The sequence below is a fragment of the Canis aureus genome, chromosome 35 (genome assembly GCF_053574225.1).
Source record: "Canis aureus isolate CA01 chromosome 35, VMU_Caureus_v.1.0, whole genome shotgun sequence".
NCBI classification, from domain to species: domain Eukaryota; kingdom Metazoa; phylum Chordata; class Mammalia; order Carnivora; family Canidae; genus Canis; species Canis aureus.
In genome coordinates, this window is record NC_135645.1 from 26,917,040 (window position 1) to 26,932,670 (window position 15,631).

The window sequence follows — 15,631 nt, forward strand, 5'->3', positions numbered from 1 at the left end:
ACACATAGGAGACTGTCCACAATATGCTGCTGGTGGAGACAAATTAAACTTAATACTGTTTTTGTACAGTGTTACTGTTCAATAACTTTATAATGATATTTTAATAGGGTATCTAAAAAAACTGTATTTGTATGAATAACTCCTCTAAATTCACAAGTCAAAATAGGTCACCAGGTCCTTAAGTTAATTCCCCACTATTCTCATAAATCTAATGATGGAGAGTCGTAGGGATGGAAGTGACTTTCAAGATCATTAATTGAATCACTCATTTGATGCCTAAACACTATCTCTAATATTCCCATCGAAATTTCACATAGCCTTTGCCTGAAAATCTGTGTTGTTCAGATCTTCCAGATTAACAAATGAAGTTATACAAATCTACACACGTGTAGTTTGTGTCAAACTCCATTTATTTTCTGGGGATGCTTTAAGATTTAGAACTATGAAAATCATTTCCCTAAAGCTACTTTTGAGAAAAATATCCTAATTTTAAAGATCATTTTTAAATTTTATGGCCCTATTTGTCAGAACTTTATATGCTACATGGTTATTCTGAGTCTAGTGAGGAATTGAATTTGCCATCTACACCCCAAATAGAACTATTTATTGAACACAAAATACAAAGAAAAAAATGAGTTAACAATAGCAACATTTTAACTAAAAAAGACAAAACTGACAAACTGCAGTTTATATTTATCTCTAAGTAATTTTGAATTTAGGAAGTAAATAAGTACCTACCTAGGATAAAAACCAGACATAAAATCTATAAAACTATTGAGGGTAGTAATCAATTGAGGGCTAAAAAAAGGAGCTAAGATCAAGGACTTTACGATTAGGCAGCTTGACACCCATATTGTAGAATAGAGAAAAAAAATTGCTTGTGGGCAGCCCAGGTGGCTCAGAGGTTTAGCGCTGCCTTCAGCCCAGGGCATCCTCCTGGAGACCCCGGGTTCGAGTCCCACGTCGGGCTCCCTGCATGGAGCCTGCTTCTCTCTCTCTCTTTCTCTCTCTCTCTCTCTCCGTGTCTCTCAAGAATAAATAAATAAAATCTTAAAAAGAAATTCCTTGTGCACTAATAGAAGAGATGATGTTGTTTCTTGTAGAAATTTGAAGAACTTTTGGGATTTCAATCTCACATACAAGAGAATATTCCACCTTTGATGGAATTTCTTGCGATGTAAGAGTTACGGTGTATTTTGAATGGTAGTTCACAATAGGAAATGATGACTGAGAAAAAAATAATAAAGCCCTGAAAAAATAAACTCGGTCTCATCCTTACAGAGAAAAGATACAGATTTTTAAAACCTACTCTTAGAATGGCAGCACACCAATGACACACCATGTTTTTGTCAGTTCATTAAAATGTAGCTAAATAGTAATTTCCTACTCAGTAAAGTTATAGTGAGAAAAGGACACCTTTTCCAAATAGTCTTTAGCCACTTCTGCTGTTATACACAAAAGTGTTATCTGTAGCTGCTACATCTCTGGAATATAAATCCTCAGGTAGGAAATGTGCTTACACGTTTCCTCAGCCTAAATCATAGCAGTGTGGTGACTGTTGTCTTAACATCTTGCCACCTCTCAGCAGGCCAAGAGAAGGACTCAGGAAACAGCAGTAATGAGGGTTTCCTCGTTCCAGTGAACAGCAGTCCTCCCTCCTGGTGTTTGAAGCTTTTGGGAAATCAAGTTAACACTTATACATTACAAGCACAGGGCCCTATTGTCTCAGAACTTGGGCTAATTGCTTCTCTGCTGACGTAGCAACTCCAATTCTAAGTAGCTGTCATCCAGGAGAGACCATTCTTTGCCACAGAACCATCTAGACCTTTTTATTCATCCTCACAGGCTAAATTCTGGACGTGTTTGAGTAGGGTATGTGTGCAAGTTTTCCTGGAGTTTGCGCCACAGAGGAATTGCTGGTTTGATGACATGTATGTGTTCAATTTGCTAGGTAATACATCCTGTTGGTCATAAAACTCTTAAATATGCTTTTCATCCTCACTAAATCCATTGTGAAACCCTTTTTGCATTCTTAAATTTATTTATTTTTGTATTTTCTTCTCTCGTTCAAGCTTTCCAGGGGTTTGAACTAACTTTTGGCTTTGTTAATATAATTGCATCTATGTTTTCTATTATGTTTAATATCTGCTCTTACCACACATTTTCTTTCTGCTTTCTACTTTCTTTGTGTTAATTATGCAATCTTCTAACTTCTTGCATCTCATGCTTACTCACTAATTGTCAGTATATCTTTACAAATATACTACGTAAGTTTCACTCTAAATCTACACTATCTATACTCCACCCATTTTCATATAGCATATTATTAATGAGTTCTAAGTATTTACTGATTTCCAAAACTATATGATTTTTTATCTCTTTGTGGCAGACGGATCTAGGATTGTCACTTTCATACTTTTATGGCTCAAGATAGGTTGTCAGGCAGTAAATAAATAGCATAAACTGAAGCATAACTCCACTGGTTGCACAGGACTATGGATAAAACAGTGGATGCTTGTTGCTGAGCACATGGGCAGTCCGCATTAATGTTTGCCGCTGAAAGTAAAACAGTTTCTTGGACTCTTTATCCTTGGATAAGCATGAGTAATAGCACCAATGAGAAAAAATTATTAATGATGTACTTTAATATGTTATGTATATCATTTTTAAAAACACACATATATAAAATTTCCATTTTATATAATTGTATCTGTATATATTTTAAAAATAGCTCAGAACTGAATAGTGTGAGCATCAGATATTGTCCAACAGAATGTGCATGTACTGATTTCTAGACATGTTGACCTGTGCTTATGGTTCTCTTCCCATGTGTCGATCCTACAGCTTAGAGTCATACACTGTTCCTTCCCAGCTGCCGAGAAAATAGGCTTTTGGGGAAGTCTAGTCTTACTATCACATTCAACCTTTTGTTTAATTAAAATACTGAATCTCGCTTTAACTTTGTAGATGTAGACTCTTCATGGTAACTAAAAGGAATGTTCTTACCACATCCTGGATCTTATTATCATTTAATCTAAAGACTATAACTTAGTGAAAAGAAATGGGCTACTGTGCCCAGTTCATATGGCTACACCTTTCTAAAATCAGTGGCAGCATGGCCTTTATCAACAAAAGGCAGCATGTAGAGAACTCTGGCTTAGAATTTGCTTGTCTTGGGCTTGGTCTTGGTACTACTTACATAATGTATCTTGGTAAGTAACCTTGAAGGCTTTGATTTACTCATATAGCAAATTCATGCCTTCCAGAGACACTGAGTGCCCACTACATCTAAGGAAGGTTCTCGGGCAGTCTAATAGATGTGTGATACATAATCACCAATGTTCTAACTAAGCAATTGAATTCTATATTTTTATGCCAGAAATACAAGTCCCCTCTTTTCTGCTGTGACTCATTCTTGTCACTCCTTAACTTACTCTTGGTTTTCCACTCCCACTGGTGGAAATAGATAAATCTTTGGGTCTAGTGAGACTTCTGTAAGATGTTTCCTCTTTGTTTTATTATTTAATTTTAAATTAATTGGATTATATGTGTGATTAAAAATGTTGCAGGCTTTTTCTGCATTTATATCTAAAGATATGTCAACAATCATAAGACAATCATGATTTGTGCAATGCCTTACAATACACATTCTTTATATAATACTCTTAATAATCTTGTGAAGCAAGAAAAATTTATTCTCACCTAACATACAATGAAACTGGTCAAGAAAAAATAAGCCACTTAACCAAAGAAAGTCACACAACTACTTAGTAGTTTCCATTCAAATTGCCTTTTTACTATATCCAATTAATGTAGATATGTCCAGGACAAATATGTTGATAGATTAGACTTTGAGCCAAGGTCATGTCTCTACGTTTTACATTTACATTTTTGATCATCTATTCACTAGAAATAACTTTAAATTTAAGACATCCTCTATGCCAGATAGCAATGATTTGATGGCATCAGAATATTTTTATAGAATACCTCCTCAATGACAGAGACAATTCTCAACATTAAACATTTTAACTAGTTGTTACAAATGTAAAATTATTTTCTACTATGGTTTACGCATTTATGCAGCCTGTCTTAATTTTCATTCTGTTTTTTATAGCATGTCATATAGACAGATTCCAGGAAATACAGGGGCTTATAACTCACCTGATCTTGCATAGAACATAAACTATTCTTGTTCAGGGCTGGGAATACAATTTATTTTATAAGGTCCAGGAGATTCTTCTAGATTTTTTGATGTATGTGAAGGTACCTGAATGACTCTATTCATAGAACAGTATGAAGAGGACAGATTAAAGAACTGCTGGATTTTCTTTTACCCTTTCAAGTCATACCAAGTTAAAATGATCAGAAGTAGGCCAAAAAATTAGCACTTTACTATCACAATCATTTTTTAAAGATTTTATTTATTTATTCATGAGAATACACAGAGAGGAGAGAGAGAGAGAGGCAGAGACACAGGCAGAGGGAGAAGCAGGCCCCATGCAGGGAGCCCGACATGGGACTCGATCCCAGGTCTCCAGGATCACACCCTGGGCTGAAGGCTGCGCTAAACTGCTGAACCACTTGGGCTGCCCTATCACAATCATTATTATTACTATTCACTACTAGTATTATTCTTTTAGCAACGTTCTAATGAAGCCAAAGGTAAAGTTCTTGTTCTATTGACTAGCAGACTGAAACTATATATTCCTGAGAAAATAAAAAGTATTGCAAGTGATCATTAATGGCTCTGCTAGAAGTTGCCTAAGTCATTTTTTAATCCAGCTTTCTCCATTTCTGTGTCTTTCTCACCCTGCCTCTCAGTACCAGATGCAAACACACACACACACACACACACACACACACACACACTCCACAACACATGATGGGAGTCTGTGGGAGACATCTCCACAATAATCCTCTCAAAACTCAACAAATTAAAAGCACATTTAGAACATGACTTACTGTCTGCAGAAAGATATTTTTTCCTGAAAAATCAAGAATTGCATGGCCTAGAAACAAAGTTTGAATGGTTATCAAAGAATCTTGTTGCCTAAACAATGATATTAGCAAATCCTGAAAATATTTTATTTGATTAAAAGAAAGTTATTTCACATGACCTTAGAAAAAGGAAAGCTTGAGTACTAGATCTGCTCAGGGTGTAATGATTGCTTCCCAAAGAAGAGAGACACCAAATCTGGTGGATTTTATCTCACAGGTCCCTATAAGAATGAGCCCTACAGGAAGCAGGTACTTCTAGATCATACCCTGGCTGAAAGATTTTTTTAAAGATTTTTCACATCTTTACTTTAGTGATGTAATCTGATTGCTGATGTGGATTCCCAAGTGCTATAGAAGTAGACATAAATATATTTGTTCATGGGAAGAACAGGCTTCCATAAAATTAATACCTAGACATTCTCATTGGTTCTTCAGGTTTTTTTTTTTTTTTTGGATTTAATTGGAATGAATCAATCTCTGAGAAAATTATCAACTCCTAATACACTGCAGTTGCAGGATGTGCAAAATATAGCATCAGAATGAGCAGTGTGAACTCAAGAATTGAAGTTATAGCATACCTGCAAAATAGGCATAATCATAAAAGAGCTCATAGTACTAAAAAGTCATCCGTTTCCATTCTTTTATTAGTTGCTTTAATTCATGTCACTGAAGCGTTGATCTATTCTTTTTTAAGAGAAATTTTAAAGAGAAAGAATCTTATTCTACTATAGGCAAGTCATAAGGTATACAGAAAGAAGTTATGTCTTCCTAAAACATAACTTAATTATCTTACTGAAACCTAAAACAGTATTTTTTTTTTTGCTTAAAATGTAGGAACTATCTCTTCTAATGATTGAAATAATAAACCATTGCTTTCTATCTGCCATTTGTAATTTTCTACCTAGAAATCTCCAGAGAATTAACTGAAAAGATTTAGAACTAATAAGTGAGGTCAGTTAGCCAACATACAATTATCAGTGGTTTTCCTATATACTAGCAATGACTGATTAAAATTCTACTTTAAAATATTCCAGTTACTATATCAACAGAAACCTAATAATACTTGAGTATGTGTCAAAAAAATTGTGCAAAACCTATTTGAATAAATCTATAACATTTTACTGTAGAAACCAAAAGGAAAATCCCTTACTTTTCTTCTCTTATTGCAATGTTAAGACCTTGAGTAGAATATACCCTAGTAGAATTAAAAGCAAGAACTTTATTTGCCCACGTTCTTTAATGGAATGGCTATTAATGTGCAACTGTTAAATGTAATCACATTTGACTTAGGCTTTTGGTAGATGACCAGTTAAAGACTTTTCTGTTTTCTTATACTGTAAATATAATGTGTATACTCATGAAGAACTGTCTTTGCATTCCTAAGATAAACTTTACTAATTAATTCTTGTTCACAATATAGTATTATAATTTTTATTGCAATTTTGGATTCAACTTGATAATATTTCAACTAGAATCTTTAAACCTATATTTATAGGAGATCTTGGCCTAGTGTTTTCTTATATTTTTCCATTTTTATTATCAATCTATAGTTGCGATATTTGGATTAGATTGTATTTAGAGAATATATTATGAAACTTTCCACTTATTAATTTTCTGGAATAATTTATATAACATGGGAATTATCTATTTCTTGAAAACTTAATTGAAATGGGCCATTTTGGGACTAGATATTAACTGTCATTTATAATTATTTTATCCTATATTTGGATTATCTTCTAATTTAATTTTGGTAATTGAGAGATAATCATGCATTAAATTTATGTTTTACAATTATTGTTATAAATTTTACATTTATTGTTATAAATTTATATCTAGTCTTGTCCTATCATTAAAAATCTCTTCCACTCATTTTTCCACGGCAACTGGTTCCAGGCGCACTTGGGAACGCCGAAGAATGGAAAAGAACCGACTTGCTAGAATGTGGTTCAGCTCCAAAGACCTTAAAGTTTGGAGGATGAGATAAGACCTGTCTCTATGAACTAGGCATTACCGCGGTGCTCCGGCATCTCTTCTCTAAGCCTGAGGAATCCAACTGACCTCCACAGTGAATACAGGTTGACTTGATGGTGATCCATTCATCTATTTACAGCTCTGTGCCCAACATGGGGCCGAAACTCAGGACCTCAAGATCAAGAGTTGGGTGCCCAACTGAGCCAGCCAGGCATCCTTTGCTTTATTTCTTCTGGGTACTCCCTTGATCTGTCCAGGGTTGAGCTCTCCAAAAGCAACATTAAGGATGGAGCAGCTTGTTTCCTGTATGCTACCCCAAAGTCTCCAGAGTTAACAGGTCCTGTTACCTATAACCTGCTTGTTTGCTGAAAGGTCCAGTACCTTGTGTGGGACTCAAGAATGATTTGAGGAACCCTAAGCCATTTTTCTGTTCAGCTCCAGTCTGAGGTCTAAAGAAAGAAGGATCCCTGGGTGGCGCAGCGGTTTAGCGCCTGCCTTTGGCCCAGGGAGTGATCCTGGAGACCTGGGATCGAATCCCACGTCGGTGCATGGAGCCTGCTTCTCCCTCTGCCTATGTCTCTGCCTCTCTCTCTCTCTCTCTCTCTCTGTGTGTGACTATCATAAATAAATAAAAATTTAAAAAAAAAATCTCTTCCAGAAGTAACATTTTCCCACCTTCTTGGCAAGCTTGTTTATTTTGTCAGTCTTTAAGAACTTGCTTTTGATTTTTTACAGATTCTTTTGTTGATTCAATTTCATTAATTTTTAACAATTTTATAGTTGTTAATTCCTTCTTTCTACACTATTTTTTTTCCTGCATTGGTCATATTACACAGGTTTGGATATATGTGTATCTCAATGTCTTTCATTTTACAATAATTTATAATTTAAGTTTACTGCCCTTTAACAGGTGATATTTAAGTAATATTTTAAATTTTCAAATGAATAAATTTGGACGGTGAGTTTGGGAGGGTTTTAAAAAAATTAAATTTTATTGCATGATTTTCAAAGAATAATTTTATATTATCTAGCCCCTTCCTCTAGTTATTTCAGTTATTTCCTCTCTCTATATATATCCCCAAGCAGATGGCAATTTCTTCACACATGTGGTCTATATTTCCCTCAACAATAAACAAACAAAAAAGCAAATGAGGGGTGGATGAATAGCTAGTGTTTAATATACATCTAGTCATTGATATCCATCAAGGAATACCTAAATAATTTAACAGAGTGGGTATATGATATAGTTCTGCTCACATATCATTGGGAACTGGATTCTGAAACTGTTGCTTCCAAGTAGGAGTGCAACAAGGGATACAGCTCACACAGATTATTTTGTGAGGAGATTGAAGTTAGCCCCACCAGCTGGGGGAGATGGGCCTGGTGCCCAACAAAGGTGACTGCTCAAGAGACATAAGCAGGCTAGAATGATTATCATTTTCTCATATTTGTGGACATACATAGACAGAGTTTCTAATTTGGGGAATAAAGGGGTTAACAAGCTAGTTGATACAGGATTCTACACTAGTGGATTGGGTATATTGAAATGTTTCCTTAGGTAAAAACTGGCCACTGCTAAAACAAAATTACAAATTGTGCATAAGTAAGAAAAATGTAGAAGTAGGTATTCTAAGTACATGACTACTTTCTGATGGCACTTTTGGAAAAGTATCATTTAGCATACCACGGCTATAATTTACAACAATCAACTCCTGATTAGCCCCAGTGATCCAAAATAGGAGGTAACCCCAAATCACTTTGAAATGCACTCATTTTTTCTTATATTCCTTTCAATATGTATCATATTTCACCTCAAATGAAAACTAAATGCATTCCTTGAACATTAAATGTTAAGCAATAGTAGGAGATCGCACAAATGGACACCTGATAATAGAAGAATATTGATCTGGAATTAAACATTCATAATTGATTTTCAGAAAACAGATAACTTATATGTAGATAATTAACTGCTTGAAAGAATGGTTAAATATACTATTAGGAGAAAGGCTAAATTATTATCGTGTGATCTTTAGAAAATACTAGTGCTAGGGTGAGACCATTAGGATCCTAGTTGTAGTCAGTTCATCTATGAAAACTGGGAAAGTTATATCCCCTTGAAGGGTCAAGCTTGTTGTAAGGATAAAGCAAAATAATGTGTAGAACCCTTTTACAGGTTCCAGCAGATGTGTAGTATAACACAATTTCTTTATTTTAAGACTATTATTGGTAGGTGGTACATTTAATCCGGGGCAATGATAGGCTTGTGCTTTGAGGTAATTCTGCAGATGCTGTGAGAGGTCTTTTAAAAAATTTTGTATGTATTTTGTTTACCTTTTAACCTTTATATTCCCACTGCTTAATGCAGTTTAACTAAAATATTACAGGCTCTCATAATATATTAGCAAAATGATTGAATAGAGAAATTAATGAATTAATTGCTCTATAAGTTTGGATTTTAAATTCTATTTATTGTTATAGCAATTTAATATCAGTCTACACGAATTAATGACAGTTCAAATGAGAGATGAGAAAACAAATTAATGACAACTCAAATGAGATATGGGAAAAATTGTTTTGCAGGCTTACAGCACTTCCACAATCAAAATGCAATAATATTACATCAGCATAACTGGCTTGGTTTTTTGGAACACTGTGGAAAATATCCAAGATTCTACTTGCCAAAAAATATTTTTGCTAAACTGTATGCTTATAAAAAACTAAAATTCATGTTGAAATATCTTTTAATACATATTTCTCTTAATATTTATTCAGTTTTAATGTTCCCATCTGTCTTCATGTAACCTACCTTCATACAGATGGGATATAGGCTTTTCGTCTGTGCTCTATTACTCTATAAATATTTATAATGCTGTTCAAGCAACAATTAAATGTTTAAAGCCTGATAGCTGTCCCTGAAGAAAGTGCCTCCAAAAGTTCTTAATGATTTTTGTAAAAATGTATCATAGATAATTTTAAATTTATAATTAATTCTTAATGTTTTTGATAATTTTGTATGAGTTTTAAAGGCAAGTGTAAATTTGGTCATAATAATAGACATACAGATAGAAAAAGGAGAAAATATATGTAACAGAATAAAATATTAAAAATCACATTTATTAGAGTATTGAAGATTGGTAAATTATTTTACCTAAAGGGAGGAAATGAGAAGGAAGAAGCATAATCATAAGAATATTTAAGGATTATCCTTTATTATTTATTTATTTATATATTTTTTATTTTTAAAGATTTTATTTATTTATTCATGAGTTCATGAGAGACACACACACAGAGAGGCAGAGACACATGCAGAGAGAGAAGCAGGCTCCCTGTAGGGAGCCCGATGTGGGACTCCGTCCTGGGTCTCCAGGATCACACCCTGGGCTGAAGGTGGCGCTAAACTGCTAGGCCACCGGGGCTGCCCAAGGATTATCCTTTAATAATTTTGGAAAAATTTACAAATCCCTGTTCATCTCTATAGTTTACATCAAGTATTGAAAAAGCTACCTAAAAGCTAGATAAAGCAACTTTGAAGATGAAATTAGGATAAGTTTGAAGATGAAATTAGGATAAGTTATTAATAAAGGCCATCTAGAGAGAAAAAAAACACTAAATATCTTTGGAAACATCAATACACGCATGTTGACTTCTTCAAATATAAATGGTATTCCAACTGTCAAACTGAATGTGTTCAAGTTAAATTTTTAGAACGATATGGCTGAAAGGAAAGGCACGGATGCATGGTGCCGTGATTCATTCTACCTAACTGTGCAATGTGGATTTGAAAAATAATAAAGCTAGAAAAGAGACTTTTTTAAAAAGCAAAAATATAAAGCAGTTATTTTTCACAATAGGGCTAATTAAAATACATAAAAGTTAAGATAAATAAAGGATAGCAAAAGACAAATCTTTGAAAATGAGATAACTAGAGTAAATACAGGTGACTGGCCTCTAATTTTCCAACAGAATGGAAGTAAGTAATAAGGGAGTTAAGATGGGTAGAATTTCACTAGAGTGAGTATGCTTGTCGAATAAGAAAAAAAAAACATTTTGTTTTTTTACTGGAAAACAGTATCATTTGTGAATAACTGTTAAAGTCTTACATTTTCCAAATCGGCCATGAAATGTGATATAAGAGCTGCTTCGTGCATTGAAAAGAAAGTGGAAAGTCATTTAAATATACAAGCATTAGAATTCCTTAACCTCATTTGGAATAAGACAGAAATAGTTTCTGTCTGATTTATTTTTCATTTTTATCTTTTTACTTAAATATGTTTTGTCACCATGATGAAACTTTAATTTTTTTTTATATTTGTTTATGGTCTTAATTGTGATCTGATGACAGATATATTTGTTTTGTTCAAAATTAAAACAAAGATATCTGTTAAGATTGATCTACAAAGCTACAAAGCGTAATTTAAGTTCAAGGAACATAGTTCCCCCCGCCCCAAAAGATTTTCAACTTTCTTTAGAAGTGATATCCTCACTTGAAAAGTATCACATTATGTTCTAAATAACGCAATATTCTCAGTTAATGATCTAACGCAGTCATTGATTTTGAATTTCCTTGGAGGACTGGTAATATTAAAATGTACATCAAATGAATGCCTCAAGATTTATAATAAAATGTAAGTTTATCTAGGTACTGTGACTGGAAACTAAGTAGTATTTCGTCCCTGAGAGAAAAGAAGTAATATAATAGTAAGAAACAGATTGTTGTAATTGACAGTTTCCCACAGAACACACACACACACACACACACACACACACACACACACACACACACGTTCTAGTTCCAATGTGGGTATTTGAAACCAAAGGACCTTGTAAATTTGTCGATGACCACAGATGGTGTTAAATGAATGTAGACGAATTGAAGGCAAAGCAAACTCATTTCCTAGTAACATTATTTTTAATCTCTATCATTATCAGTTGATTAATATTATTTACTTATTAATAAACATAAACTAGCTTTGAAATCAAGTTAGAATGAGAGAAAACTACCTATGATGAGGCAGTAAGTTAAATTGAGGGTTAAAGGAAAAAAATAACCCCACCTTAGCACAGCAGTCACTGTTCTTTGGCCACAGATGTTCTGCCTTTTAAATATTCATGCAGTTTGTACTTGGGAGGGCTGGTGGTGCTATTCATGGATGCTTTTACTTATTTCCAAGTTTGGATAATTTGATCTGTATAACTATTTTATTTCTCATGAATACATTGGCACAACACAACATCCAGTCCAGTTTCAAAGAAATGGAAAAAATTATTTGTGGAAGTTTTCTTTCTTTTTTTCCTTTACTTTGATGAATGATTTTTTTTTTTTTCTCTGAAATATTTTCAGACATAAGTATTTAAATAGACTTTGAATTTTTAGTATTTCATACATACACAAAATTAACAAATTTGCTTTAGCCTAGTACTAAAAAATACTTATTTTTAAATTAGTATAGATTTTTAAAAAAGATTTTATTTATTTATTCATGAGAGACACGGGAGGGCGGGGGCAGAAACACAGGCAGAGGGAGAAGCAGGCTCCATGCAGGGAGCCTGACGTGGGACTCGATCCCAGGACACCAGGATCAGGCCTTGGGCTGAAGGCAGTGCTAAACCACTGAGCCACCCGGGCTGCCCTAAATTAGTATAAATTAGAAGCAGACTTCATAATGTAATATTATGCAGGTCTAAAAACAAATAGTATGGCAAATTAAGGATGGTTGCAAACTCTTTCACACTCTTCTCACTGAAGAGTCAGGACTCTATCCTCTCCTCTTGAATCGGGTCTAGCCTGTGACTGATTTGACCCATAAAGAAGAAGTGATCAACTGCCAGTTACTGGTTCGGCCTCTGAGAAAACTGGGTTTTCAACTTTGTTTTGGAACTCTGCATTGCAATCTAGAAAGTAGGATTAGGCTGAGACTCCTGAACTTCAGGGAATCCCAAGAAAGCCATGTGGAGGGAGGGCCCTTGCAGAGAGAGGTCATGAGGTGAGAGGAGGAAGAGAAAGAGAGAAGACCGCAAAGGAAGAGAGAGGATGAGGGAGAGGAGATGATGAGGAGAGGATGATGCAAGGCCAGCCCCCAGGTGTTCCAGCCCCAGTCCCTAGCCTATTTTCTATTCTCTCAGCTGAGGGTCCAGAAACTGAAGCAGAGATGGGCTCCCCTGCTGTGTCTGGTTCAAATTCCAGCTCCGCAGATGCATGGGCTATCACACTTAAACACGGTTATTTTTAAAGTCACCGCAGTTTGGGAGCAGTTTGTTATGCAGTAATGGGTAACTGGACAAGTAGACTGAACATGAATCTGCACTTTATAGTCTCTCATTTTATATGACTAGTTCATTGATCCCATTTTTTTCCACTAGATTTGCTTATGGTATTTTGAAGATTCCATGATAATATAAAAAAATTTACTCAACTTAAACGTCCCAATTATCTGATTCTTTGGAAGGATTTATGAATTTTTAGCCTAAAATGACAGGTTAAATTAGTCAAAACAAATATATTATTATTATATATTATATTCCTTTTTAATCCCTTTTTATCAATATATTGATAAACATAAATGCAAAGAAAACAGTTCATCTAGATTCCATATATCATAAGAAATCCTCAGTCCTAACCATAGTATATGAACCTCTGAAATTCAAAGTACTCAGTCTAACAAAGGTTGAGATAGATTACATTTTGTTATTGTTTTACAGCATTTAATACTGCCAGTGGGTTCAAGACACATATTCACTCTCTTTTTTGACATAAGTCAAGAAGATCATTTGGAAGAATGAAATTGTTATTTCTATCACAACAATTAAATTGCATATGCAAGCTCACCTATGAAGGCAACCTAGAAAGAATTAGCCAAACTAACTTCTTTTATTTGCACTCTCATTTCAATTTCTTCACCATAGTGAGTTTAGGAGGACCTATCCTACAAATCAGAAGATAAAAGCTTTTCTACGTTTTAAATGGGGATTTCTAAATCTGTTACAGTTTCAACAGGATCTTCTATATTTACTGATACACTGAGTGACCTTACTGATTAAAGCACTGGATCGGAATGCAGAGACACAAAGCCATCCTTCTGTGACTCACAGGACAGATGACCTTCAGCATGTTATAACATTACTGAGCCACAGCATAATAAGACGAAAAAATGAACATAAAAAACTCAGCTCCATCCACTGCACATATTTGTTGTGATGGACCAAGTAAGAGTGTATATGAAAGTGTTTCCTAAACTGTAATGTCCTTTTCAAATGTAAGATAGAAGGATTATTGTTGCTGTTAATGTTATTAAATAGGTGCCCATGTAGTTTCTGGAAATATCTGTCACTTAGAATAAAATAAGTTTAATAATGAACTATATTCTGAGTTAATGGATGGAAATTGCATTGGTTAATTAATCACTCAGAACCACAGACACTTTCATTTTTTTAATTCAATGTCAAGAAAGTTAGTAAGTCAGCCAAGTGCCCAGGTGATTGATGCCTTAGGTGATGAGGTACGCAGTTGAGATCTACATGTGAGAATAACACTAATGTCTACAGGTTTCTTCAAATGACAGATCCTCTCTTAGAATCAGTTACTTGAAAAAAAAAAAAGAGTCAGTTACTTGGGCCTCAAGTCAGTTAGTTACATCTGAGGACATGACCAGTGACTAGTTAATGTTGCCTTCACTGGTACAATGACACCAATCTGAGATTTAAAACTGTGATTTGTAATAATCTTTGAATGTGACATGTTTCAGGAGCTGAGAGGGACTCTATGTCTTCCAGCTACATCCATTTATTTGCTATGTTGTTGTTGGACAGCAACAAAATACCTTCATTACTATGCTAACCAAAAATTGAACAAAGTCTACACACGGTCTTTTTGCTAAAATAGAAAGTTGCTAAACACGCTAAGTTAAAAACTGTTATGATGCATAATTCACTAAATAGGAAGAAAATTACCAAGGAGTTGTTTATGATAGCAGTTGTAATGACTAGACACATTCAGGCATAGCTAAATTAGGACAGAAGGATTTCATCCATCTACCTGCTGTGATTTACCCATGAAATCACAAGAATCAAGGGACATATGGAAATAATGATTGCACTGATTGTCTTCCTTAAATGTCCTTGTGTGAAATAGAAGGATCAAACACAGGTTCTGGGAGCAATTTGCCTTTGCCAACTGAAACTTGGCCAAAAACAATTAATTTATATTGCATTCAACCGTGAAGAACTGCAGAATATTTCCTCAGCTAAAACTTTACATTTTCTCATTATAGACTTATGATTTTCTATTACTAAAGGTTTAAAGAAGATCCAAATTATAATACTTTCTTCAATCTGTGGAATTGTTGGTCTTTCTGATAGTATTTAAGTCACCAGTTTCTAATTAAAATATATGTATATATATATATAGATATATATAGATATATAGATTGTAAACCTGTCTTTTTAACATATACAAATTGAGACTACAAAATCTCAAGAATCAAAACCTATATGAACTCAGTATATAAAGTTACTAAGAAAGTTAAAACCACTAAAGAAAAACTTTTCAGACATTAAAGCCCTTTACAATAATCAAATTATTTTCTGATTTTTCCATTGAGATACCCAAGTAAATGGACAGATTTCTATTTTTGTTTGTTCCCCTAAAAAATCAGATCAGTATGGA

General features: G+C 34.2%; 1 protein-coding gene across 24 annotated transcripts in view; it reads right to left on the reverse strand.

Annotated features, from left to right (window-relative positions):
- Positions 1-15,631, reverse strand: part of EPHA6 (EPH receptor A6) — an 887,621-nt gene that overhangs the window by 285,910 nt on the left and 586,080 nt on the right. The gene's annotated exons all lie outside the window — the stretch shown is intronic.